We start from the raw sequence: 26,765 nt of genomic DNA, 5'->3' as shown, positions 1-26,765 counted from the left end.
GGAAGAAATCATGCACTCTCCTTCAAAATACTGGCAGATGTGGGAACATCCTGGTGGTTGTTATTTGGGTCTCGTACAATGTTACAGTTTAACTGATAGTTTTTAAAGCGTCTCTTTCTAAACACTTGATATGTTTTAAATAACTATAGTCTTCCAAGGAATGATAAAATTGAGAAAGCTTATGTCAGGTTTAGTTTCATGATTAGACCTGACAAAATGTCCACATCGGTCTAAAAATGGAGTAGGGGGTTTCCTATGAATTTTATGTTATTCTCCAAAAGTAGATCTGAGCTTCAAGGCTCCAGATCCCTGTGAAGTACAACTTCTCTCTTAGAAAAAGGATGTGTAATGACTCCGAGTTGCTTTTCACAATTCTTACATTCAGTACATGACTGAAATAAAGATCAATTCAGATTCTAGTCTCTCTGCAGATAAATAAATGATGGGCGATAGCTCCAAGACAGGTGGAGCTTCTGATGGATGGACAAGCTGAATACATAAACACACATGAAAGGCCAATTTTGAGCACACATCCCAAATCCCTTTGGTCTTCTTGGGCCCATCATCTGATGTCAAAAATTCCTTTTGTAGAGGAATTTTCTTTGAGGTTTTAATGGCACCTGTATGTTTGCTTCCCAAATTGTTGTCTAAATGGTAATGTGATGTAAGCTTCCTTTCCTGAGCAATTGACTTATCTTGTCCAGATATATGGTTTTTCTGGTTATTAATAACTTAACCTTTCAGAAAAAAAATATCAGAAATACATTACAAAAATCTAAATGAATTCATTATTCTGGTATTTATAAAAAAATATATTGATATTATGGATAAGTACTATTTTAAGAAAAATTCTCAGCTCTTGGGGCTCCTAGGTGGCTCAGTCAGTTAAGAAGCTGACTCTTGATTTCAGCTCAGGTCATGATCTTGGGGTTGTGAGATCGAGTCTCACATTGGGCTCTGCAGTCAGCATGAAATCTGCTTGAGATTTTCTCTCTCCCTCCGCCTCTCCCCCCCGGCACACACACACACAAACACACACTCTCTCTCTGCCAAAAAAAAGAAAATAGAAAAAAGAAAATTTTCAGCTCTAAATCTTACTGTGTCACAGAGTATGAGAAAATGATTAAATCTAGGAGAATATGCAAATCTCTATATATCCATATCTGTATCTATGTTTCTCTATCCATCCTCTGGGTCATATTTCATCAATTTTATGATGAAAAGAAAATTGAAGCAAAAATAAAAAAAAACCTACATTATTATAGACAGCATCCGTGTTAATTCTCCCATTAAAGTACAGCATAACGTAGACCATGAGAATTCTTTCACTTAGTATAATCAGGAATTTACTTCCTGGGTACTCAGCACCGGGAGAAGCACATGCAGATATCTAGCAGGTAGTATGGGGTGATGCCTAATTCATTCCCAGGATTATGTTTATTCTTAGCCCAACAAAACAATTACTTTGCAAGCTTTCTTTCATTTCTACTTCTGATGAGAACAGCCCACTTGATTTAATGTTGGATTATTAAATTGACATTTTTTCATGTCAAATGTCAGGCATCAAAAAAAGGCTCATAAAAAGGGATTGTGATTGGGCATGTGACTGATTGATTTTTATGTTTATCTTTAAAAAATTTTTATTGAGGTATAATTCACATACAGTGTTATATTAGTTTCAGGTCTACAATATAGTGATTCAACAATTCTATACATTACTCAGTGCTCATCATGATAAATATACTCATAATCCCCTTTATCTATTTCACCCACTCCCCCACCCACCTTCCCTCTCAACCACCAGTTCATTCTCTGTATTTAAGAGTCTGCTTTTTCAACAATAGCCAAATTACGGAAAGAGCCCAAATGTCCATCAACTGATGAATGGTTAAAGAAGATGTGGTACACACACACACACACACACACACACACGCACACACACACTGGAGTATTACTCAGCCATCAAAAAGAATGAAATCTTGTCATTTGCAACAACGTAGATGGAGCTAGTGGGTATTATACTAAGCAAAACAAGTTGGTCAGAGGAAGACAAATACCATATGATTTCACTCATATGTGGAATTTAAGAAACAAAACAGATGAACACAAGGGGAAGGGGGGGAAAAGACAGGGAGGCAAACCATAAGAGTCTTTTAACTATAGAGAACAAACTGAGGGTTGCTAGAGGGGAGGTGGGTAGGGGACGGGCTAAATGGGTGATGGGGATTAAGGAGGGCATTTGTTGTGATGAGCACTGGGTGTTATAAGTAAGTGATGAATCACTAAATTCTACTACTGAAACCAATATTACACTACATGTTAATTAACTAGAACTTAAATAAAAACTTGAAACAACAAAAAAAGAGTCTGCTTTTTTGTTTGTCTCTTTGTTTTGTTTTATAAATTCTACTTATGAGTGAAATCATATGGTATTTGTCTTTCTCTGCTCACTTATTTCACTTTGCACTACGCTCTCTAGGTCCCTCTATGTTGTTGCAAATGGCAAGATTTCATTATTTTTTAGGTCATGTGATCACTTTATTTTTTTTTAAGATTTTATTTATTTATTTGACAGGGAGAGAGACAGCGAGAGAGGGAACACAAGCAGGGGGAGTGGGAGAGGGAGAAGGAGGCCTCCCGCGGAGCAGGGAGCCCGATGCGGGGCTCGATCCCAGGACCCTGGGACCATGACCCGAGCCAAAGGCAGACGCTTAACGATTGAGCCACCCAGGTGCCCCAGTCATGTGATCACTTTAAACAATAAAACATAACTGACTCATGTTACCATATTATATATAGTTCATATTATAGTTCATCTTGAAGAATGAGGTAAATTCCTAGATCTTCAACAGCCTAAAACATTTATCTTATAGAAACACAAACCCAGACCAGTAGCTGAAAAACACTCAAACAAAATTGTGTGTGAATGTTTTAACAAAGTAAGATCTATTTTGGCATATGGATGTGAAACATAAAGACATGTGTACCTTCTGTTTATGCTTTTGCAGATAGAAATTTAATTCTTGCCAGTGTCTTAGCCTGGGCCATGCACTTAGTTTATTTGGGAAAGCCATCCCGGGGAGCCTGTGTGAGGAATGAGGGAATGAAAGGAAGAAGGAAGACCAAGACAAGCTGTATTAACAAGTTGGCCGCCATTTTGAGGGACAGGAGGGTGATCCCATGGGACATTCAGAGTCTCTTTAGAGAGATGCAGTCTGCAGGATCTGTATTGAGATGCTGTTAGGTTGAACCTGTGAGGTCTGTCTGCTGTCCATGTAGACATCATGGACTAGCGTAAAAGATGTACATATTAACTGGTGCATAAGAGAGTTGGGAAAAATAAACAAGCAAAAAATCTTTAGGATGCTGTATTTATAAAAGTAGACTGAAACTATACAATAAATAATAAGATTGAATGGAAAACATATAGTTTCCTTGAAATACGGAATTTAAAAATCCTCTTAGCATTGTATAATAAGAGCTTATAAGTGTGATAGCCATTCGAATTATTAGAAAAAATATAAAAATTGGAAACGTCTCTCTGTGATACAGGAAAAAAAAATATTACCAAATACACATACAACCTTTGAAAAATTGCCACTGCTAATTTTGATGAGATTTGTTAAATGAAGAATTGTTGAACCTCCTCTTAAATTGTTTCTGTAGTACACGTGTACAATAGAGCAGAACATTGTCCTTCACTGCATTTTTTCTTACATAATCAGACTGTGGCTAATCATCTTAGCATCCTGATTAAAAGTTAATCAGGCACTTGGAAAATCCTTTTCTAAAACTAATTGTATATACATGGGAGTTCTCATTAGGAAAGTTTATACCAGTGATATGAAGAGTCCTTTGACTTATTTTTTTTCCTGTCTTGAAAAACAATTATATCTGATTCTTAGGATTTTATTTTTTTTATTTAAAGATTTTATTTATTTATTTGACAGAGAGAGACACAGCAAGAGAGGGAATACAAGCAGGGGGAGTGGGAGAGGGAGAAGCAGGCTTCCCGCTGAGCAGGGAGCCCGATGCGGGGCTTGATCCCAGGACCTGGAATCATGACCTGAGCCGAAGGCAGATGCTTAACGACTGAGCCACCCAGGCGCCCCTGATTCTTAGGATTTTAATTCTTACAGTCTCCAGCCCAAATTCCACTACATTTTCAGTGAATGAAGTTCATGATAAACAGTCACATATTTTTACTTTAAAATGCCTCCTTCCTCTAAAACCAGAGAATTAGGTGGAGTGGAAGAACACAGAGCCCTCTCAGCAAGCAGGTGCATATACTTGGGAAGGCTAGTTTGGCTCTCCGAGTCTCATCACTCACTTACTAGTGAATAACTAAGTAAATTTCTAGCTCTAGAATCAGATTTTGGAGACAGGCTGTTTGCCTTCAAATTTTTAGCTCTAGTAATTAGTGGATATGTGACTTGGGGCAAGTCACTTAATTCCTGTGAGTCTCAGTTCCATCAGCTGTTAATTAAAAGTTAAAAATATTTTTCTGATAATTTTCTGAGAAGAGTTTTCTGAGAATTAACTGAGATAACATACGTAAAGCATTTAGCATGGGGGGGCAATATAAGCAGTATTAAATATTTCTCATTATTTGCCTTTTTCCAAATACAGAGCAAGAAGTCCACATCTTTTCTCACATACGCTCAATAAGTAAAGTCCTTCCTCCAGCAAATGCCGAACCTCCCGTTTCTACCCTGAATCCTCTCTTGCTTTGGCTCCTCAAAGAAACTTATGTATCAATATTGTTTCCTCTTCTGCATGCTCAAAGGCTCCCTTTTCTCTTATCAGCAGATGCATATGCTCCGTTGCTCTTTCCTTACCCATGTGTGTGTGTATGTGCGTGTGTGTTCTCCCTGACCCAGTCTCTCTCTCCAGCTATTTCTCTTCTATCACCACAGAATTCTAAGCAGCTGTCCATACATTCTATCTTGACTCTATCTCTTTCACTCTTACTCTCATCTATCAGCCTTTTTTTTTTAGAATTCTTCATGAAAACCTGTCTTTCATGGTCATCAACGATTTCATGACATAATCCAGCACAGATGTCTAACTCAGTTCTCTGCAGCATGAAGCAGAACTGACCGCCGTTTCATCTTAGGACACCCCCCTTGGTTCCCTATCACTTCTCCATCAGCAGTGTCCCCCTATTACTGGCTCATTGATTTTCAGTGTCCTTTGCTAGTTTCGTGTTTCTACTCAGTGTGCACTGCCGGGGTCACACACGGCTCAGTCCTGGGTCTTCTCCCAAAACTCAGTCCCTAAAACATCTCATCTATTCTCATGCATTGAAGCATGGTTTAATGCTGCTTATGTACAACTTACAAAAGTTGATAGATGTAGCTAGCTAGCTAGAAAAACATAGGTAGTTACTAGTTGGGGCATATGCTGCTCAGGTTAAACTCTAGTTCTGCAATTTTACTAGCTACGCAACTCTGGACATCATGAAAAGACTCTGTGCCTCAATTTAATTCTATTTCATAGCATTATTAGAAATATTAAAAAGTGTTGAGTCATTAAAATGTATCTGGCACACAGTAAGTGCTATGTAAACTTAGTATCATTGCTATTTTTACACTAATTTAGATGATTCACTCACCTACCTAAAATTATTCTTCCATTGAACTTAGCATTACATTCAGCTCCCTTATGTTGCTCCTAAGGCTGTGGGCAGTGTGACACCAACTCTTCCCTGCATCTCAATTCATACTCCCCCTGCCCCACTCCTAGCGTTACATGGAAGCATGGCTTCTTATTCTACAATGTTCCACGGTTACATATCTTGGTTGCCCCCGCCCTTTCCCTACCCTAATGATTTTCTACCTTGGACTTTTTATTCATTTTCTTCATATCACCTATTGCAATTGGATGTCCACGGTTTTGGTTTTGTTCTTCTCTGTTAGAGCGTACGGTTCGAGAACGCAGAATTCTGCCTTTCCCTTCACTGTGCAGTGTCTCAGACTTACTAAGCACTCACAGCTACCTGCGCAATAATGAACAAATGGAGAGGAAGGTTGTTTTTACCTCAGTACAAAGGAAAACTTTCTAATAGACTTATTGAAAAATCATCTTCTAAAGCATTGCGAGTATTCAAACAACATTAAAAATCCATGGGCAGAGGATGCGAGAGTGAAAAATATTCTGCATTTCTGCATCTCTATTTCTATATTTTTAACAGGGAAGAAAAGGAGGAACACCATTTAGTTACATGTTTCTGTAATACCACATTACACAATGCTTCTAAATAATAACAGAAGGTTCCACTTAATAATAACAATCAAATATCTCGTTCTCACTATGCTTACAAAACTTTAAACATTTTAAATATTCCAAATATTCTGTTCCATGTCCTTATATTTACTCATTGACTTGTCAAGCTTTCATTACTGGCATTTATAGCTTCCGGTAATCTAATCATGACTATCATATGACACATTTGGGAAGATCTAGCCTGCCGATCAGATGGAATCTAATTTTCCATATAAAGATGGATCCTGTCCTATAGAGAGAACCACTGGGAGTAATCTACTCTTTAACAGAGAGCAAGCAAACCATTTGAGGCAAATTCAGTCTTTTCAGAGCAGCAGGGTACCAGTTAGTAATTTACCTCCTCTGTGGTATTAATTGGTACCCTAGAGCCCTGGAAGAGTTAATTTACCTCATATAGTGAACACTTGAATCCTAGAGAAGTATGCTTAGTTTTAGCTCACAACAAAGCAGGATTAAGACAGAAATGAAAAGTAGCTTAAATCACATGCTAAAACACATATTCAGGTAAAAAAAAAAAAAACGACTGTAGTGAAGATGTCATTTTGCTTTTACAGGTATTTTGGGAGTGTGTAGTTCTTAAGCTCAGCACCTTTCTCCTCTGCTTCAAAAAACAGAATTCCTGCTGTCATATTGACACATTTGCAATTAACATAGGACACTGACTCATTCTCAAAGATCACAGTGCTGTACAGTAATTTCCAATAAATACTCTTTTGGTGAAATTCTATTAAAAGCAAAGAAGGAAGAATAATGAATGCACCTGGCAAGTGTGAGGTGTCCTGAGGTGCCTCGATATCACACATGGCCATGAACTGATGAAGCACTATTTTGCTTCAGTGACTTGGGCAACAAGTTCTGCTATAGAGATTGTGGATTTGTTATCCACCAATGTTCTTGAAAGGGAAAATCAACTTGAGGATATCTATTAATGTCATAATATAACTATTATTCCAGTAGAAAACTCCTGTGGCTTTCAACGTTCTAAAAGCCACAGAAAACCAATGGAAAGGTTCTGATTGGAATTTGGGGGTCTAAGACCCACTCACTTGAACCTTAGGCAATCACCCAAGATTAGACGGAGGGACCTTTCAGAGCTGAAGGTCCTTTGGGCCAATGGAGTTTTTAAACTCTTAAAATAACATCAGATTAAGTTGTTTTCCAAATTCAACAAAGTGTGGTCACCCTGTTTTCTACATCACCAAAGTACTTGGATTTCCCACGTAGCATTCTGCATTTGTCCTATTATGTGTATATATTCCACACATCACCTCTCAACAGGGGTCTGTATTTTGTTCATATTTATGTCACCTGTGGCATTTTTACACAGTAGTAGGTGTTCAATAAATATGAATTAATTACTTAAAGTCTTAGGCTCTTTCCCCATTGTCAGAGGCAGAACTGATATTATGAAATGGTTATAATCTCCTTCAGGGAAAGTCAAATTTATCCAGCTGAAACCTGAAGCAAGAGAAGGAGCTGGCTGTCAAGGAAGCAGAGGAAGGGTATTTCTGTCAAGGGAGATGGGCCCTACAAAGGCTAACACTGGAAAGGAAATAGAGAATTCAGGCATTTTAAAGTAGATCAGAATGGCTGGAGCTGAGATTGTATTAGGGAGAGAAATGTGGACATGCAGCCTACAGGAGTTAATGTGACTCTACAACTGAGTGGCCTTTTGTTTCATGTTAAGAGTTTGGCATTTTATCCTAAGATAATTTGGAACCTTTAAGCAGGGAGAGATCTTTTCAGATGTGTCAATCAAAGAGATCATCTGGACTGTAGTCCTTTATTCCGGATGAGAGGGGAAGAGTCCTGAAGTCAGTGAGTTTGTTTCTGATGTCATCACGATTTATACCATTGCTGTATTACTTCAAATGCTCACACGTGTGCGTGTGAACAGGCACAAACATTTATATAGAATATCTCTTGCCAAATCCCTGGGAATACTTATATGCTATTACTTTATAACAAAATTGATGTTATTATTTGTCAGACCCCATAATTTCAAAATATTTTAATGAAAGAAATATGGGGCTGTTCATGGAGACATTATGTTTTTTTGTAATTCTACAAGACATATATAAAACTCTGTAGCTGTGTTAACATTCAATTTTGTGGCAACTGTGATGAGCCAGGGCAACCCACCAGTGAACAAGAATTTGCTCTAAGGTGATAAAGGATAAGACTATGTTTATTCATTAGAATGCTCTGGGGTTACAAAATAATTCCAGAGTTGGAATTAGAGCACATTTAATTTGGAAAGACCTTAGGCATCATGGAAACCCAACTCACTTCCACAGATGAGATGACGGAGGTCTCAGAAATGGAAGTAACTTGGTCACAGTCTTCATGTTTTTCCTTGAGTACAGATGAGAACGCTTTAAAAACCTTGAGAGATTTCCCTCAACTACCCATAATCACCACCTGAAACCATCCACCTACCATTAGTGGTGTCTCTGTGCCTTGCGCTGAATTCACTAGCCCTGTGCCCAGCCTCACACATTCACTTCTGCAAATTCCTGTTTGTTCTAAATTATGGGGTCCTTCTTCTGATCCTAGAATTCTGCATGTAATATAATCAGAATAAATGGGACCACAGCTTTCTTCTACCATAAAGTAGTCTTTTTAATTGAAATCAACCACAACAAAAGATAAATAACAGCAGCTGCTTCCCAGATAAGATTCAGTAATTCACAGCCCCAGTTGGAACCATCTCACTGAGGTGATGTATAAAGCACCTGATTTTCCTCACCTGAGGAAACATCACCAACTACCACACTGGCCCCATCACCCAAGGAGAGAGGAGGATAAACCACTGTCTTCCTTTCACACACTTGTAGGGTCTGTTTTTTAACGTACAATCACTTGCAGTTCAGTGCACGTTTAGAGTTCAGTTGAAGCATCATTATTTAAGGTTGTCTCTTTTTGGAGGGGGGATGAAAAAAGGCCATTCTTTTAAGGTTGGTAATACTCTATAAAAAATGAACTCTAATCAACAAATCTTTAGCTTGCTGTTATTAAAACTCTGTACACATTAATACTATCTTTTCTCAACATTCATAATCCAGCTGTAATGATTTCTTTTGATCTTTCTTTCATTAGACTCCACAGGTCTGTAACCCGTCAATATTATTCTTTTTCCCAGACTGAGCCCAAGCGTCTGATCTTTAGTCAAGTGGTGTTCTAAGAAACTCAGTTTTGCTTACATTGAACAAGCTGTTATAATGACCTCCATCATTGCATTTGTTTTTGCAAGACAGGAAGCTGTGCTTGATGAGCTGAGGGAAAACATGGCAGAACAATTTTCTGTGCAGAAGCTGTAACCATAAGCAGTGACCTGGAGAAATGTCACTTACAGTGGGCTCCCAAGTTGTCATGCTTAGGAGTTTAAGGTAAAACTGAAAGTAATTTTATTTTTAAGAAGTGTGTGTGTGTGTGTGTGTGTGTGTGTGTGTGTGTGCGTGCAGCATGTGTTCGAAGGGAGAAGGAGACCCTTGACAAGACCTAGTAAAGTTGAAAACCCATAGGAATCGATGTTGTGTATGAAACATTGATTTCAGGGTGCCTGGGTGGCTCAGTTGGTTAAGCGGCTGCCTTCAGCTCAGGTCATGATCCCAGGGTCCTGGGATCGAGTCCTGCATCGGGCTCCCTGCTCAGCGGAGAGCCTGCTTCTCCCTCTCCCTCTGCCTGCCTCTCTGCCTACTTGTGCTCTCTCTCTCTCTATCTCTGTCAAATAAATAAATAAAATCTTTAAAAAAAAAAAAGAAAGAAACACTGATTTCAGTCCCACATACAAACTCTATAGAGAATCTCTAATTATGCAGTTTGGATAAAATAAATGAAATAATAAAAAGAAATTGGCATATTTACCCATTTTGCATATTTTCCTATCTTAATAATTATTTCATCCTTTTTTTTTTTGGCAAATTAGAGGTCAAAGAATACACTTTGTATCAACTGTCATTAGTTCATTGCTTTAAAGGTAGCTACTATTGAAGTTATCCAAATACCTAAAAATAAAACGATATGTCTTTCAACTCCTTAACTCATAGTTTCTAAATACACAGTTATAATTATTTTTGGAATAATCTGGCATTAGATATATTTAATTTATTGTTTTATGACCTGGTTCATTCGGGCCTCCCATTCATTCCCCCCTCTCTTAATCCTTTCTTTTTTTTCATGTGAATGTTTCTGAGACAGAATGTTCCTCTTGTCAGAGCTGGGATCAGGAAGTGAGCACCTCTTCACACCTCAAAGGAAGAGGGAGGTACCCGGAGGCCAGTTATGTCTGGTGAAACCTTGCGGCTATTAATTAGTAAGCAACAGGGAGATGAGATAGGGAGATAGAGTTTCAAGGCTCTGTCAGCTCCAGGCTAAAGGCTGGTAACCAGTATCTTAGCAGTTAGATGTCAGGAACTTGCATTCTACATGCATAGACTGTTAGAATTATAAACTCAGAGTATAATCCCAGAATCTCCTGTGGAAGGTTTTCAAACAAGAATGTAGACTTTGAGACATAATCCATCTGATGTCAATGGATAGAGCTGCCCAGAAAATAAAATAGCATTTAATTTTACAAAACTCTGTAATGTGTGTGTGTATGTTCCTATGTTTGTGTTTACGTGCATATGTCTCCTCGATTGAGACTTTCAGCTAGAAAGGGTCATTTCTCTTGTTTGAAATATACAGTTAAGAGACTAATTATTGACTTGCTGTAAGAGCAAGGACATTGATATCCCCTTGTCACTGCATTGTACAAAGACGAAAGCAACGCTCATAAAAAATAGAGAACTCAAGAAACCCAAAGGGAGAATGAAAAAAAGTGGAAAGAGTTCTAGTTTGATGAACATGTATTTCTGTTTGCCCCTCCACCAACAACATGCCCAAGAGTTAAAACCAACTAACTGCATCCAAGAGAGAAGTGGCTAGCACGGCCAGAGGGCTAGCGGCGTAGCGCAGGGCAGTGGCAGAGGTTTTGGTATGAACAGGATTCTGATTCCACGTCTTGCCAACCAATCGGGGGAGGATCACCCCAGTGCCCAAGGTCCCAGGAGACCCTGTCTTGTTCATTCACTCATCACCCGTGCTTGCAACCTCGTCTCAAGCATATCCTTGAGACAAGAATGCACCCTTCAGGCAGTGTACTTATATATTGATGAAGAATGGAAAAAGATCTCCCAGTGCTGCTCCAAAACTTGAGAAGAATGATGGGGTGTCTTTCGGTGCTGAACATGTCCATAGGAATGCCCTGGCATTTCATGCTCAAATGAAGAAGACCAGTTCAGGGCCTATGGGTGACACATTCTTGGGCCAGATGAGCTCTTATGCTAAGACAGAACTGGGGTCTCAGTCTCCAGAAAGTAGCCACAGTGAAGCCGGATGAATTCTGGACATGCTGGTGCCTACACACCAGCAAAAGTTGCCCCGATTATGTGTGAGAAGCTAATTCGTTTGCAATCTTTGTACATCGATTTAATTGACTTCAGCATGTTTTTTTACATAATCACAAAGTGGAACATGAGGCTCTAGGTAGTAGTCCTTTCATTGGTCCAGAGGGACTTTTGGCCAAAGAAGGAGAAAACTTAAAGCATCTAAAATGTCGTCCACAGTATGATCAGCACTATGGAGGGGAAGCCTTATTACATAGGCAGCTGAAGGAACGCCGAATACTGGCCACAGATGGTGCTGCCCAATGGGCTCATACAATTTGTTTCAGTCAGAGGCTGTGCCTGTGTTTACTCTGTCTTCACCTCTCACCTAATTGGGTAGTCTGAACCCCTCCTCCCAGTGAACTCTGACTCTGAGAACAGCCCATAGGACTGGGCCTTCTTTAACCATCCATTGTGCTTCTAACCTATGTAAATTTCTGTAGGGGCTATCTTATGTAAGATACAATAAAAAATTAATGTATATAGTTTCTATTAAATGTTAAAATGTTACGAAAATGTCAAAAAACCCTGCTTGAATAAGACAACAAGAAATACACTGTAAAATAAAAAGATATTTGATAAAGGTATTGTGGACACTGTAAATTTATGTAATTATACAATCTAATTTTATTTAATTAGGGATTAAACAGGGAGCAGAATTCTTCTGCATTCTTTTCTAATAGAATCTCCGGACACCATCTGCATGAGTTTTAGAGATTACAGGAGAGATTTATTATCACAAAGCAGGCACAAATAGCTCATGACCAGAGAGGGTTTTGAAAGGTGGCCAATCCTCATGAGGAACATGATGAACTGATTTTAAATAATGCAGGGCTGCCACCATGGGGGAGCTTCCTGGGCTTGGATGATATAATGCCTAGAAGGTTGCTCCTGTGTTATTGGAACCCCGTGCTGTTAAATAACATTTACTTCAGTTATCTGGCACTATTAACATTACCCCCCATTGGTCAGCTAATTAGACATAAATCTATTAAACAAAAATAAATTTCTATGTGCTTGGCTATTGCTTAAATCAAGCTTTTGCATATTTAAATTATCATCTTGTTTAAGTTTGCAATGTAAACTACATTCTGATTTCCTTATAAGTAAAGAAGAATTGAAGAGTGGATAAAGAAAACACAGGGTTGACAAGGCTTATTTGTTTTGATGTATATGGAATTTGAACAAAGCAGGAAAACATTTTAAAACTACAAGTGCATTCTGACTGTACTTATTTTTAGAAATCACACATGTCCTCTGAGACCCAGTTAATACTGTACAGTTGAATATGCAATAAAATTACCACACACAGTCAACTCCGTAGACCGTGACTATTGCCAGTCCTGCTTGCTACACCATTCCATGGATCCTTTTTTTCCAAATATAAATTTATGCCACTGATGTGTCTCATATTTTCCTCCTTACCCCACTGAAATCATGCCACTTTTTACTTGGCCAGAATATGCCCAAAGGCACAGCTCAATTTCTTTCTCCTCCTTAATGATCTGAAATTGAATCTGTTAAGAAAGAGACCAGGTTGCCCACTCAATATAAGAACATCATGTGATTCCTTAAAAGACTAATAAAATATGAACTGAAGAATGAAATATACCTGTAGCTACAATGATATTAACAATTAGAATGCCTTATATTTAGATATTATAAAGTACATTTTCACTTAAATCTAGAAAGCCCTGAGAAGTAGATCAAGCTGGGAACATTATACTTATTTCTATACGTATAATCTAAATCTTACAGCCATATGTCTCTGGTCCAAGGTCACATAACTGGTGGGTGACAAAAACCAGACAAGAACAGGTTTTTCTGACCTCTAGCATCAATCTTTCCTCTGCGAGAACAGCCATCTAAATGTGCAGACAAACGGTGGAGGGTTATTGTACTATGTGTAATTATGCCTCAACCAGCACCAGAACTTACCTTAAGAAAGAGTATTTTTTTTAAAGATTTTATTTATTTGTCAGAGAGCTAGCAAGTGAGAGAGCACCAGCAGGGGGAGCGGCAGAGGGAGAGGAGAAGCAGACTCCCCGCGGAGCAGGGAGCCCGATTCGGGGCTTGATCCCAGGACCTTGAGATCATGACCTGAGCTGAAGGCAGACACTTAACCAACTGAGCCACCCAGACGCCCCAAGAATGAGTATTTTTCACAAATATTCTCACCTGATCTAAAGGGTCATAGCACCGGGGCTACAAGGTGGTAGCCAATCTTCCCTCCCCTTCACTTTCTCTCTCCAGGATGGTTAGAAGTCAGGACTTTGGAGACATATGTGAGTCCATATTCTGGTTCACCATTACTAGCTGCATTATCCCGGGCTAGTTACTGAACTTCTAGGCCAAAGTCAATTTCCTCAACTGAAAGTAGCAGTATATGTAAAGGGTTTAGCACAAGATAGCTAATGTGAATAAATATTACCAATTATGATAGCCATGTCTTTAAACACATGCAGTTGGCTTTGCAATTAATAAAGTATAATTTAAACTGTAAATCAATTTAAATAAACTTTCTGTTGGTATATATTTTCTCATTCATAGACACCAATAATTATAACTATCCTATAGAAGAGCCTATCATTTTATTATTATAATTATTTAAAATAAGTAATAATAACCTAACAGGTTGCAATACATTCTTCTACCCCAATGCAGCTAAGAATTTTTTTAGGTGTATGAGCATATACTCTACTGTTGACATGCAGATTGCTGATCAGTTAGACTGCCATGCTTAGTTGTAATGTAAGGAAATTTTCAAAATGCCTCAGTGGGAAGACACAATCAGAAAATGTTGATAAAAACTTATAAGACAGCAAAAAATCTGCCAGAATTACCACAGCAAAGTAGTGTGCTAAGTAACTGTAGAATGAATACCTGAAACCCAGCCCACATGTTTTGTGAAAATATGCAAAAATGGTTAAACTGATTAATGAATTTTCATCCTTGCACACACCAATTCACAAGAATATCCTAGAGGAAAGTGGATACTAAGTTTCTGTGTGGCTTGTAACTATGAAAAGAAACATATTTTTGCAGAAAGACTTTTTAGGGTTGCCAGCTAGTTGGGATGTCAGCAGTTTGGTAAATAAACCTCTGTATATTCTTCACATAGGCACTAAAACAAATGATCAATATAAACTCACTCAACACATATTTATTTAGAATTTAATATATGAGACTTAATGTCTTAAGCAATAAATATGTACTAGTAGATAAAATATAAAAGTTCCTGCCTAATGGATCTCATAAACTAATGGGGGCTAGATAGATAATACATACATAATTAAAACATACACACCTTAGAGGTGGGGAAAAGCTAAATAAACCTAGAGTAGAAAATGGGTAAAGTCATGGTGGCAGAGGCAGGGCAGGGGGCTAGCAATTTTACTTATACATTTATTTATTTATTAAGATTTATTTATTTATTCGAGAGAGAGAGGGAGAGAGAAAGTGCCGGGGGAGGGGCAGAGACAGTGGAGGAGAGAGAGAGAATCTCAAGCAGATTGTCCACTGAGCGTGCTGCTGGACATGGGGCTCGATCCCATAACCCTGAAATCGTGACCTGAGGGGAAACCAAGAGCAGACGTTTAACCGACTGCACCACCCAGGCGCCCCATGGAGGGCTAGCAATTTTAAATATCCGTCTGGGAATACACCACTGAAGTGATGATATTTGAGCAAGGTCGTGAAGGGGTTGAGGGAGGTCTTCATGCAGAAAGCAGTGGAAAAGGTAATCTAGGCAGAGGAAACAGCAAATGGAGCAGAAATATGTTTGAGGAATAGTTAGAAATCCCTTCTGGGCAGAGTTGAGTGACTGTGTCAGAGTACTGCAAGATGTCATCAGAGGAGTAGAGGGCCCAGGACGGTAGAACCTGTAGGTCACTGTGAGGGCTTTGGATTTTACTCTTTTTTTTTTAAGATTTTATTTATCTTACTCGGAGAGGGAGTGGGGGTGGGGCAGAGGAACACAAGCAGGGGGAGCAGCAGAGGGAGAGGGAGAAGCAGGCTCCCCACTGAGTAGGGAGCCTGATGGGCGATCCCAGGACCCTGCGATCATGACCTGAGCCGAAGGCAAATGCTTAACCATCTGAGCCACCCAGGCACCCTTGGCTTTTATTCTTAAATGAGCTTTCTCATCCATACACAAAGTCCATCTCAGTCAGGCACAACTCCACACAGCCGCCCAGAAAGAAAGCTCGTCTGCCTCCCTTAACAATCTACACTTAGGAGTTCAGATAGAGTCTTTGCTAAATTTTAAATCCATTCCAATTAGTAGTGGTCACCATAAAAATGGAGAACCAGCTCTTCACTGACCCTGCATTACAATGTTCACATATATTATTCTCCAGGTATTCTAGCATCTCTTTTCACATTAATTGATGCCAGACTTTCACATTTCTAACATGGGTACTATTTTTACTCAAATCTTGAGTAACTTTATTGTGTTTTCACTGAGAGGTCTTTGGCTTTTACTTTGAGTGTAACAGAAAGCCATTGGTAAGTTTTCAGAAAAGCAGGACATGATCTAACACTTAGCGTATGAAGAATCACTGTCGCTGCTGTTTTGAACATAGAGTGAAATTAGAAATGTCAGGATTACCGTGCAGAGGATGGAAATATCATGGGCAAGAGATGGTCATGTGTCGGTCCAGGGTGGTAGCAGCGGAGGGGCTAAGTGGTAGCTACCTACTCAGGGTAGAGAAAGGATGGTTTGAATGTGGATATTTAGAACCTGAAGAACAGAAGGGATGGAGCTGCTATGAATCAATATGGCAAACACTGTGAATGGGGCAGATTTTTAAAGAACAAAAATCTTGGACTTGAACATTTTAATAATAAAGTGCCTATTAGATATCTCTGTAAGTGGCGATATCACATAAGTAGCTGGGATATAAGTCTGGACTTTTCAAGAGAGGTCAGGAGCAGAGATATAAATTTGGGAAATCATCAACCTATGCATGATTTTAAAAACAAAACTGTATGGAGTCCATGAATGTAGATAGAGGAGAGACCCAAAGATTGAGAAGTATGGCATTTCAACTATTTGAGGCTAAGGACGCCAGGAAAAGGATAAGGAGTGATCCATTCCGAAGCAGGGAAATCGAGATCAAGCACTATCTGAAGCCACATGCAGAAGTTGTTTCAGGGGTGAAGAAATGTCCAACCATGCCAAGACCTGCTGATGGGTCAAGAAAGATGAAAACGGAGAATTCAGTATTGAACTTACCAATGAGGCGGAAGTGTTAATACCTGTGGCATTGACAAGAACAGTTTTGTAGAAAGCTGAGGATAAAAGCCTAATAAAGGTGATTTTTTTTTTTCAAATGAAAGAGGAAGAATTAAAAAGCTAAGTACCAAGGAGTCTTTTGAAGGATTTTGCTGTAGATGTTCAGGAGAAATAAGAAAATATCTGCCCTAAGATTGGAGTCAAGCACGTTTTGGTTGTTATTATTTTGAAGATGAGGTGATTTCATGGTTACGTGTGCCTATTGAAAAAAAAAACAAAAAACGTGTGTATGCTGACAGAATTTTCCACTAGAGAGACTGAGAGGGAGGACTTGAGCTATAATGCCTTATAAGGGAGCAAAGAAGAGACTGAGCATTCACTGAGCACAGGGACATTCTTCAATAGTAAGCAGAAAAATATCAAAGCATGAAGACAAAGATGCAAGTGATAAATGGAAGATGTGATAATTTGTGGAGGTTCTCTACTGATTCTGGGATAGAAGAACTTTAGATGAAAAAATAATACTAGATTGGTGTAAAGTTTAATTTCTTTTAATGGAATATACACATAGACCTGCATAAAGCTTACAGAGAACAAAATTAAGTAAAAAGTATCTGATTGGCAAAGAAAAAGAAAAACTTCTCAGAAGATAAGAGAAAATTCCTCACTTATATATGAAGTGATAATTATTCCTAAAACCAATGAAATTTTTGAAGGGGTCAGCTATTTGATGCATTCCAATGAATTGTTAGTTTGAGAAAAGTCTGCCTTTGGCTCAGGTCATGATCCCGGTGTCCTGGGCTCAAGCCCTGCACAGGGCTCCCTGCTCAGCCGGGAGTCTGCTTCTCCCTCTCCCTTTGCCCCTCCCCTCGCTCCTGCTCTCTCTTGCTCACTCTCTCTCAAACAAATAAATAATATCTTTAAAAAAATAAATTTAAGGGGCGCCTGGGTGGCTCAGTTGGTTAAGCGACTGCCTTCGGCTCAGGTCATGATCCTGGAGTCCCTGGATCGAGTCCCGCATCGGGCTCCCTGCTCGGCAGGGAGCCTGCTTCTCCCTCTGACCCTCCCCCATCTCATGTGCTCTCTCTCTCTCTCTCATTCTCTCTGTCTCAAATAAATAAATAAAATCTTTAAAAAAAATAAATAAATAATAAAAAAATAAATTTAAATAAAAACACTGAGTTCAAAGAAAAAATTAACATGAAGAGTATTTACTGGATGAATTTGTCACAAAATTTGAGAATTAGTAGAGATTAGACATTTGTCTTGATCTTTCAAGGATTTGGAGAAAAAAACTGAATTCGGGAAAAACGTTAAATTATGCACAGTGTAATTCAAGTAAGATTTGAAAATAAAATGCAAACATCATAAATTATTAAAATACTTCTCATATGGGAGAATTACATTTATCAAAAGTCTGAGATTATGTAGATTTTTTTCTTTGATATCAGTTGTCATTATTTATAATTAGCCCCTCAAATATGAGGATAGTTTTATAGACATTTTACAGATTATACATACTCTTTATGGCACTACAGGAGTTAACCATGTTCTAATGATGATGAAGTAGTTCTGAAGAAAAAAACCAATTTATTATTCATCTTGATTATAGATTTCATCTACCATATCTGTTCTTAATGAGTTCTACATTCATTTGTAAAAATCAAACCTCCTTTGAAAGATTGGAGATTTTACATATTTAAGACAACAAAAGGCATAAGGACACAGACTAAAAAGTTAATTATTTAAGAATTGGCTTCAATTTTTTTAAATCAATTACAGCTTTGTGGGAAAAAGTATGCAAAATCTATAGGAGACTATTCTGAAAGGAACAGTTTTACAACTATTAAAAAATTATGATTTTGTTCAGTCTTTCTAATTCTAGCTACATTTATACAAAAACTAAAAATAAAATATTTCAATTGAAAAATTGTGATACTGTTACATAATGAATACCACACAACATATATGGAAAAACAAAGAACACACCATTAATGTGATGTGAAACAAAACAAAACCCTAAAAACTGGTTCAAAATATGGACTTTGGAATTCTTTATTGGAGCCCCAAGTCTGCCAGTTCCTGGTTCTGTGACCTTGAAAGTGTACTTAATCTTGTGAAGTCTCACTTTCCTCTGCATATACTGGCTCTTTTTTACACTCATCAAGAAAGACTGATGTTTGGCAAGTTCCTTTAACTCCTTTCAAGTAAATTAACTTGTTTTAAGCCTAAGAAAGTGATACAGATTTTATTATAGCTTTCATGGAGGGGAATAGAGATGATGATTAACATCAGATGCCCCATAACAAACACAATAAAATGCCACTTTAGAAAACAATATTCCTTACTCATTGACACCACAGTAACTAAGTTCAGAAAAACTTAGATAATGCTGACAGCCAAGACAAATAATTTGGGAGCCTTTCAACTGACAAAGAATATAAAGTAAGCTAAAACAATAAACAGGAATCACATTTTGTGTTATAATAAAAATTATGATTTATTCAACAGTCTATACCTGAGGTACAAGGAAAAAAAAAACAAATTTAAAAAAAGAGAGGTTCAGTGAAGTTTTTTTAATGAAGCAAGTGATTTTTCTAAGACACTGATAAGCTAAGAATTTCTATTTTACTTAGAGCTCTAAAAAATCAATAGGCATCATTTAGTTAATGGCAATTTAATGCGAATCATGTACAAAACATTTGTTCCATCTTAAATTTCTTACACGTTGATAAAAATTAAAAAAAAAACGTAAATATAAAACCCACATAAAAAACTTTTAAAGTAATGCTAATTTGGTAATCTTAATAATTTTTCATTATTTCCTTTAAATACACATTTTGTATTTTATTTGATGGGTCAGTTCTTCTGAAATCAAGTGTTGTTACAACTCCTTTTCGAGTAAACTTATTTTATTTTCTCAATTCTTTTAATCCCAAGTCTTCCTTTCATATACTTGAAATTTTTCATACCTGTACAAGTTTGCAGTTAGTTTTTCTTTCCTTCTTCGTTACGTCACATGTATTTCAAGAAATAATAAAAAAAAAACCCACAGAAATGAGAAATACTATTTGGGGTAAAAGGCTGTTGCTGAGTTAGGCCATGTGTGGTCTACAAAATTCTAAGATGAGCTCCATGATCCCTACCCCTGAGATTCCTGTTTGTAATCCCTGTTTCTAGCACCTTACCTAGAATGCTGAAAGAAACTGCAACTCAATTCTAGCAAATAGAATCTGGCAAAGGTGAAGAGATTTTTTAGATGTAATATGGAACCCTTGGTAGTTGACTCTGAATTTATCAAGAGGGAAATTATCTTGGATGGGCCTGACCTAATCAGGCAAACCCTTTGACTAAAGGTCCAGGCTTTGTGGCATTTTGTTATGCAGCAATAGAAAAATAATATACTATGATTTCAATCTCAGCCATATTTGAAAATTCTCTATCAAAGCAACAACAAAATTAAGGTAGGGGGAATGAGTTCAAGATTATTTTGAAACTAATTAATGGATACACAGGAATTCATTCCATCATTCAACTTTTTTTATATTGAAAATCCATAATGTATTTTTTAAAAGACTTTATTTATTTATTTATTTAGAGAAAGCGCAAGTGGGGGGGAGGGGCAGAGGAAGAGGGAGAATCTCAAGCAGACTCCATGCTGAGCATGGAAGCAGGTGTGGGGCTTGATCTCAGGCTGAGATCATGACCTGTGCTGAAATCCAGAGTTGGACACTCAAGCGACTGAGCCACCCAGGCACCCCCATTATGTAATATTTTAATTATGAAAAGAAGAAATTAAAAAGAACTTATTATCTTGGTTAATATCTATTTTGCGTGGTGCTAATGAGACAAGAAGATATAAAGACCAATCTGTTAATATTCCTACTGAGAGCAGATAAAAGGCAGATAATCTTAATATATTGAAAGGAAAGTGGGAACAAACATGTGATTCCAAAGATGCATGACTTTAATGTATACAGTGACAATTAACAGCATGAACAAGAAAAGAGCTACACATGCCAGAAAAAGTTTTCAAAAGAGATCTTCTGAACCAATTAATTAACATTTGAGGGAACACCAAAGGATTGGTTAGAAGAGACGTTCAGAATCCTAGCTGGGTTTAATTTTAACTAAGATTGTGTTGGTTTTGCTGTAATCAAGGTTTCTGTTGCTTCATGACTATTGAGAGCCAGTGTGGAAAAGAGACTATATATTGCTAATAAATCTATGGCTTTAGTAGCCACAGTTCATCTCATCTCCAGATCCCTGAGCCACCTCTGAAAGGCCACAGAATTGTGTTATTCTCCCAAAGTCATGAATAAAAGTCTGCCATCTTGCGATAAGTGCTTCAGGGGCAGACTTGCAGTACCTCTGATGCTCAAGGTAAAAGAATTTCCTATCGTAGGCCTACAGTATTTTACCACAAAACAAAGAAGAAAAGCTGATGCTGACGGGCAACTTAGTAGAGATAAATAATTTTGTGTGTTTTGGAAAACTAGGAATTGCCAATCCGGGAAAAATATTCCAGAGCATTACCAATGGGACCCATTATCAATTAGACCCATAAGATTAATGACAGAATAAAGATTCAGAAGCTTGACAAGATGACCTCTACCAGAGCTTTTGATTTCAGGAAGCTCCGATTCTTTATTTGGTTCAAGCTCTCGACCAGCTGAGAGTTTAGGACTGGGACGGTGGTGAGTCTAATTTATATTAGTAATATCTGCCCAGTGTTCTCTACTTTCTCCTTGCATCTGTCTCTGCCTGGGCTTTTATCCTATTTCATTTCTAGCTCTGAAATCTTCTTTTCTCTCCCACCCATCTTTTGTTATTATAACATTCAGAAAGTTTGAAATAAGCATGTCAAATGACCAAGGCAGGTTTTAGTCACAGAATCTGGATTCCTAACCATGCTCTACTAGCTTTCTTTTTGATGGTCCAAAGAGCTCCAAAATATAGCCTCTTGCCTCCTGAAAGAACATCAGATCCCCTGCCCCCGACCATTCTAATCATGGTTCTTTGTGCTAAGTCATCCCCCACCCCCTTCCTCCTTGCTTAGAAGGAGCTCCACAAAAACAAACAAATAAAAACCTTTCAATCTATGATGACAAAAATTAGTGGCTATGCCCTATCAGTTCTCTGGACGAACACATGTTGTCTTTGTAGTCTTTTCCATGAGTACGTCCCTTTTTATCTGCATCTTGCATTAATATTTTTGCCCAGCTACCTAAACACTCCCCCGCCCCCCATGAGAACAGTGCTTTTATCTTATTGTTAACAGAAGCAGGGCATCCCAGAGCTCTTAGTAGGGACTCAGTACATACGCATCCATTCATTATTCATGGATGCTACGTGGCATCATCAACTAGATAAGGCTCACTTTTAAGTCGCGGCTGGTATGTGTTTGACATCTGTTCCTCCTTGTTCTCAGCCGCACCACTAGGGAAGAGTTTCATTTCCTCTTGGAATGTATTTAGTATCTAAAGCAAAATGCCATTTTCTTTCAATTTCCTTTTTGTTCACATTTAATTAGAGGACATTCTGTGAAACTCTGGTGCAAAAAACTGCGATGACTAAAATTGCTGATTGAAAGTGTAGTGAAGTAGGAAAAACAAATGAGTGGTTCTAAGGCATCATGTTGGCCCTGTCATTAACAAACTGTGTGACTTCTGGCATTTCAGACTTCTCAGGTTGTGTGTGGGTGTAGGCATGCGTGCATCTGGGTCTGTGTGTGTGTGTCTGTGTGTTCTCTCTTTGGCATAGCATCTTGTGCTGTAAAGACAGTGGGGAAGGTCTATCTGTCTTGGCCTTTGCTTACTGGAGTATTGAAATTGGAAAGAAATGTCAACATCATGATGACCCCTAACAGTTTTATCAGGTGCTTGCAGCCAACCTCTTATAATTAATCCAAAAGGACACTAACATACCTTAAGAACAACCCCGTTTGGCCAGATCCCACCCTTTCATTTAACCTGTTGAATCATACAAAGGACAGGAGAAAAAACTGCACACTGATTAGAACACGTAGGCATCTGCCATCAAAAAAAGGACAGCATCATTACTGGAACATTTATAGCTTGACGGAACATTTATCAATTCCTTCATTTACCGTCTCGTCCATCTACCAAGTCCATCTCAGTCAGGCACAATTCCACGAAGCCACTTAGAAAGAATGTTTGCCTGCCTCCCCTAACAATATATACTTAAAGAGCTTTTTGCTGGAAAAAAAAAAGTCTCTGCTTAATTTTCAGTCCACTCCACTTAGTAGTGTTCATAAAAATGGAGAACCAGCTGTTCACTGACCTTGCATTACAATGTTCATACATATTATTCTCCAGACTGTTCTAGCATCTCTTTTTCAAATTAATGCCAGTCTCTCACATTTCTAATAGGGGTATTATTTTTACTCAGATCTTTAGTAACTTTATTGTGTTTTCTCTAAATGCTCTTAAGGTACCTAACTATTGGATTCAATTGTTTAACTGAGGGGCCAAAAGTAATGCTCTAGTAAACGCTAGTGCAAAGGAAAACGTGGTAGGTTAACAGACACCAGCCTTGCATAAGCAGGTGTGTTTGATATATCAGTTCAAAACACATATAACGAGCTAATTTTATTTCAATATATTTTTCCTAAGTAAATGACTTCTACTTTTCTAAATGATCAGGTAGGATGTCAGATATTTGCCATTGTAGGGACAATTTACTTTGGTGAAGACAACGTACTGGAATTTGCAATCCAGTTAAGACAAGTTAGAACCCGGTGTCTGATTGATCCATGGCTATGCTGAGGGACGCATCACAGCTCAAAAACATTTTCTTCAAAACTTGGGTAATACATAGTGAAGAATTATTGTAAAGGAAATAGTTCTTAGAGTTTGACCATTAAATGTCAGAAAAACACTGCTCTTCGGGCGCCTGGGTGGCTCAGTTGGTTAAGCGACTGCCTTCGGCTCAGGTCATGATCCTGGAGTCCCTGGATCGAGTCCCGCATCGGGCTCCCTGCTCAGCAAGGAGTCTGCTTCTCCCTCTGACCCTCCCCCCTCTCATGTGCTCTCTCTCTCTCTCTCATTCTCTCTGTCTCAAATAAATAAATAAATAATCTTTAAAAAAAAAAAAAAAAAAAAGAAAAACACTGCTCTTCAAATATTGTAAAATAGCATCTTCTCCAAACCCTCCCTTCCTATATTTTTAGTCATTATGGCTTTTTTTATCATTAGGTATCCACAGAAGTGATGTTTTGAAAATTACAAAAATATAAGAATTCTCATTTATATTGTCCATAATTTCAACAGAAGAATTACTTGCACAATTTATAAGAACATCATAATTTCTGGATCACCTGGGTGGCTCTTGATTTTGGCTCAGGTCCTGAACTCAGGGTTGTGAGATCGAACCCTGCATTGGGCTCCGTGCTCAGCGGGGAGTCTGCTTGAGATTCTCTCTCCCTCTCCCTCTGCCCCTCCACCTCCTTGCGCTCCCTCTCTCCAAATAAATAAATAAAATCTTTTTAAAAAATCATAATTTCTTTTGCTTTTAGATTTCTCACTTTTTGAAGAGCCTGCAGAATCTCAATAAATATTTTAAGGCATTTACTCCTATTTACCAATTATGTATAGGTATGAACAAGAACTGTCATTGGTCTGAAATACAGACTTTCTTTCTCCTAAACTTTCAAAGATAGTTCTGGGGTGAAACGAATGAAATCCAATTTCCTATTTAATTGATAATTTAAAAATTCTAAATTGCATTTCTGATAATTCACTTACCTCAGATGTTTCAATTAGATACATATTTCTTCTTTTAACAACATGTTTTACTAAATCATCAGTTTCCATGTTTCAGATATTAAAGCAAATTCCTTGTCTTTCTTTTAAAAAAATTGATCACAGGGGCACCTGGGTTGCTCAGTCATTAAGCATCTGTCTTCAGCTCAGGTCATGATCCCAGGGTCCTGGGATCGAGCCCCGCATCGGGCTCCCTGCTCAGCGGGAAGCCTGCTTCTCCCTCTCCCACTCCCCCTGCTTGTGTTCCCTCTCTCACTGTGTCTCTCTCTGTCAAATAAATAAAAAGTCTTAAAAAAATAAAAATAAATTAAAAAAACAAAAAATCGATTACAGTTGGTGATTTCTTTAACATTTTAAAAGACATTTCAAAAGAGTTTGCATGAACAACTCTAATATATGAGGGTAGTTAATTCTGCCTTGCTGAACATTATTGTAGCAAAGGATAAACATACTGGATGAGTCAAGCATATTGCACATTTAAGATTTTAAATGTGACAGGCATAATATGTAGTATGTGGAGGATTATTTTCTTTACAAAAAAAAAGAAGACAGTGTGAAATTAGATCATCCATAACTTCACGTCTAGCTTCAGATCTGTAGCCTGACCAGAGATGTAGTGTTCTCTACGTCTCCGTTCCACACAACCAAAGACTAGCACCTTGTGTATCACAACCTTAACCCACGTGTTCTTAGGAAAATCTTCATGAAATCTATTGTTCATCATTCAGAAATAAACAGAGGAAATAATATGTTAGAGATTAGAGTGAACAAGAAAGATAGGTCCCCTATATTAAGAAAAAAGAAAAAGAAGCTCTTCACCCAACAACATACAATAAAATTTGAAAAAGCGGAAAATCATCTTGTGTTTCTAGATTCCGAACAGTGAATACTGATTAATCATGACTACGATTCAGCTTCATCCAGGTGGGGGGACTGCTTGAAAGGGGACGGACAGTAAATCAGAAGTTAAATTTGAAATTAACAAGAAAGAATAGCCAAAAGTATTTTTACAAATGAAGAGCAGTAAAGAAGTAATTTCTGACCCTAAAATGTTAGCATGTGCTAGATGCGTAAAATAACTAAAATGTTGTGGTACTAGAGTCGACTGACAGAGAAATGGGACAAAATAGCTGCAAAACAGAACTTAGGATACTAAGTATTTAGCATAGCAGTACTCAAATCTGATATATCACCTTTTGGTAGACCCACCCACTGAGAAGGAAAACATCCAGCCAGTTAAATTATGTGCTTTCTAACATCTAGAATTTCCATATGTATTGGAAGAACTTATTTACCCTTAGAGGTAGATTTCATCATACACATACACAAAATATGTAAGTAAAATAAATTAATTACATCCTATAATTTCTATACATTTGGAACTAAACTTTTTTTTTTAAAGATTTTATTTATTTATTTGACAGAGAGAGAGACAGCGAAAGAGGGAACACAAGCAGGGGGAGTGTGAGAGGGAGAAGCAGGGTCCCCGCTGAGCAGGGAGCCCAATGTGGGGCTCAATCCCAAGACCCTGGGATCATAACCTGAGCCGAAGGCAGACGCTTAACGACTGAGCCACCCAGGCGCCCTTTTTTTCCTTCTTTTGAGAAAGAGAGAGAGAGAGAGCATGCATGTGGTGGGGGGGGGGGGGAGGGAAGGGCAGAGAGAGAATCCTAAGCAGGCTTCACACCCAGCATGGAGCCTGCCATGGGCTCAATCTCATGACCCTGAGAGCATGACCCGAGATCATGACCTGAGCTGAAATCAAGAGTCAGAGGCTTAACTGACTGAGCCACCCAGGTGCCCTGGAACTGAACTCTTCTAAGTCACTTTTAGATCTAGAGTTTTTAATTTTCTGCTTTTCCACACAATGACATTCTTTCGGATACTAAGAGCATTGATTATGTGATATTTCTGAAGAACAAGTCACTGATGTTGGCATTTGAATTCTGAATCTGCAATCATATTTTGATATCAGCTTGTAGCATATTGGTAAATATATCTGATTCATCACCTCCTTCAAATATTACTCTG

At 38.1% G+C, this 26,765-nt stretch overlaps 1 protein-coding gene and 1 pseudogene across 1 annotated transcript in view; one reads left to right on the top strand and one right to left on the bottom strand.

Moving 5' to 3' along the window:
- Nucleotides 1-26,765, bottom strand: part of CNTNAP2 (contactin associated protein 2) — a 1,879,707-nt gene that overhangs the window by 1,672,675 nt on the left and 180,267 nt on the right. The window lies entirely within an intron of this gene.
- On the top strand, nt 11,266-12,059 carry LOC118543487 (KAT8 regulatory NSL complex subunit 2 pseudogene; annotated as a pseudogene).

The sequence above is a fragment of the Halichoerus grypus genome, chromosome 12, assembly GCF_964656455.1.
Source record: "Halichoerus grypus chromosome 12, mHalGry1.hap1.1, whole genome shotgun sequence".
Lineage (NCBI taxonomy): Eukaryota > Metazoa > Chordata > Mammalia > Carnivora > Phocidae > Halichoerus > Halichoerus grypus.
This window is presented reverse-complemented; position numbering and strand designations above follow the sequence as displayed.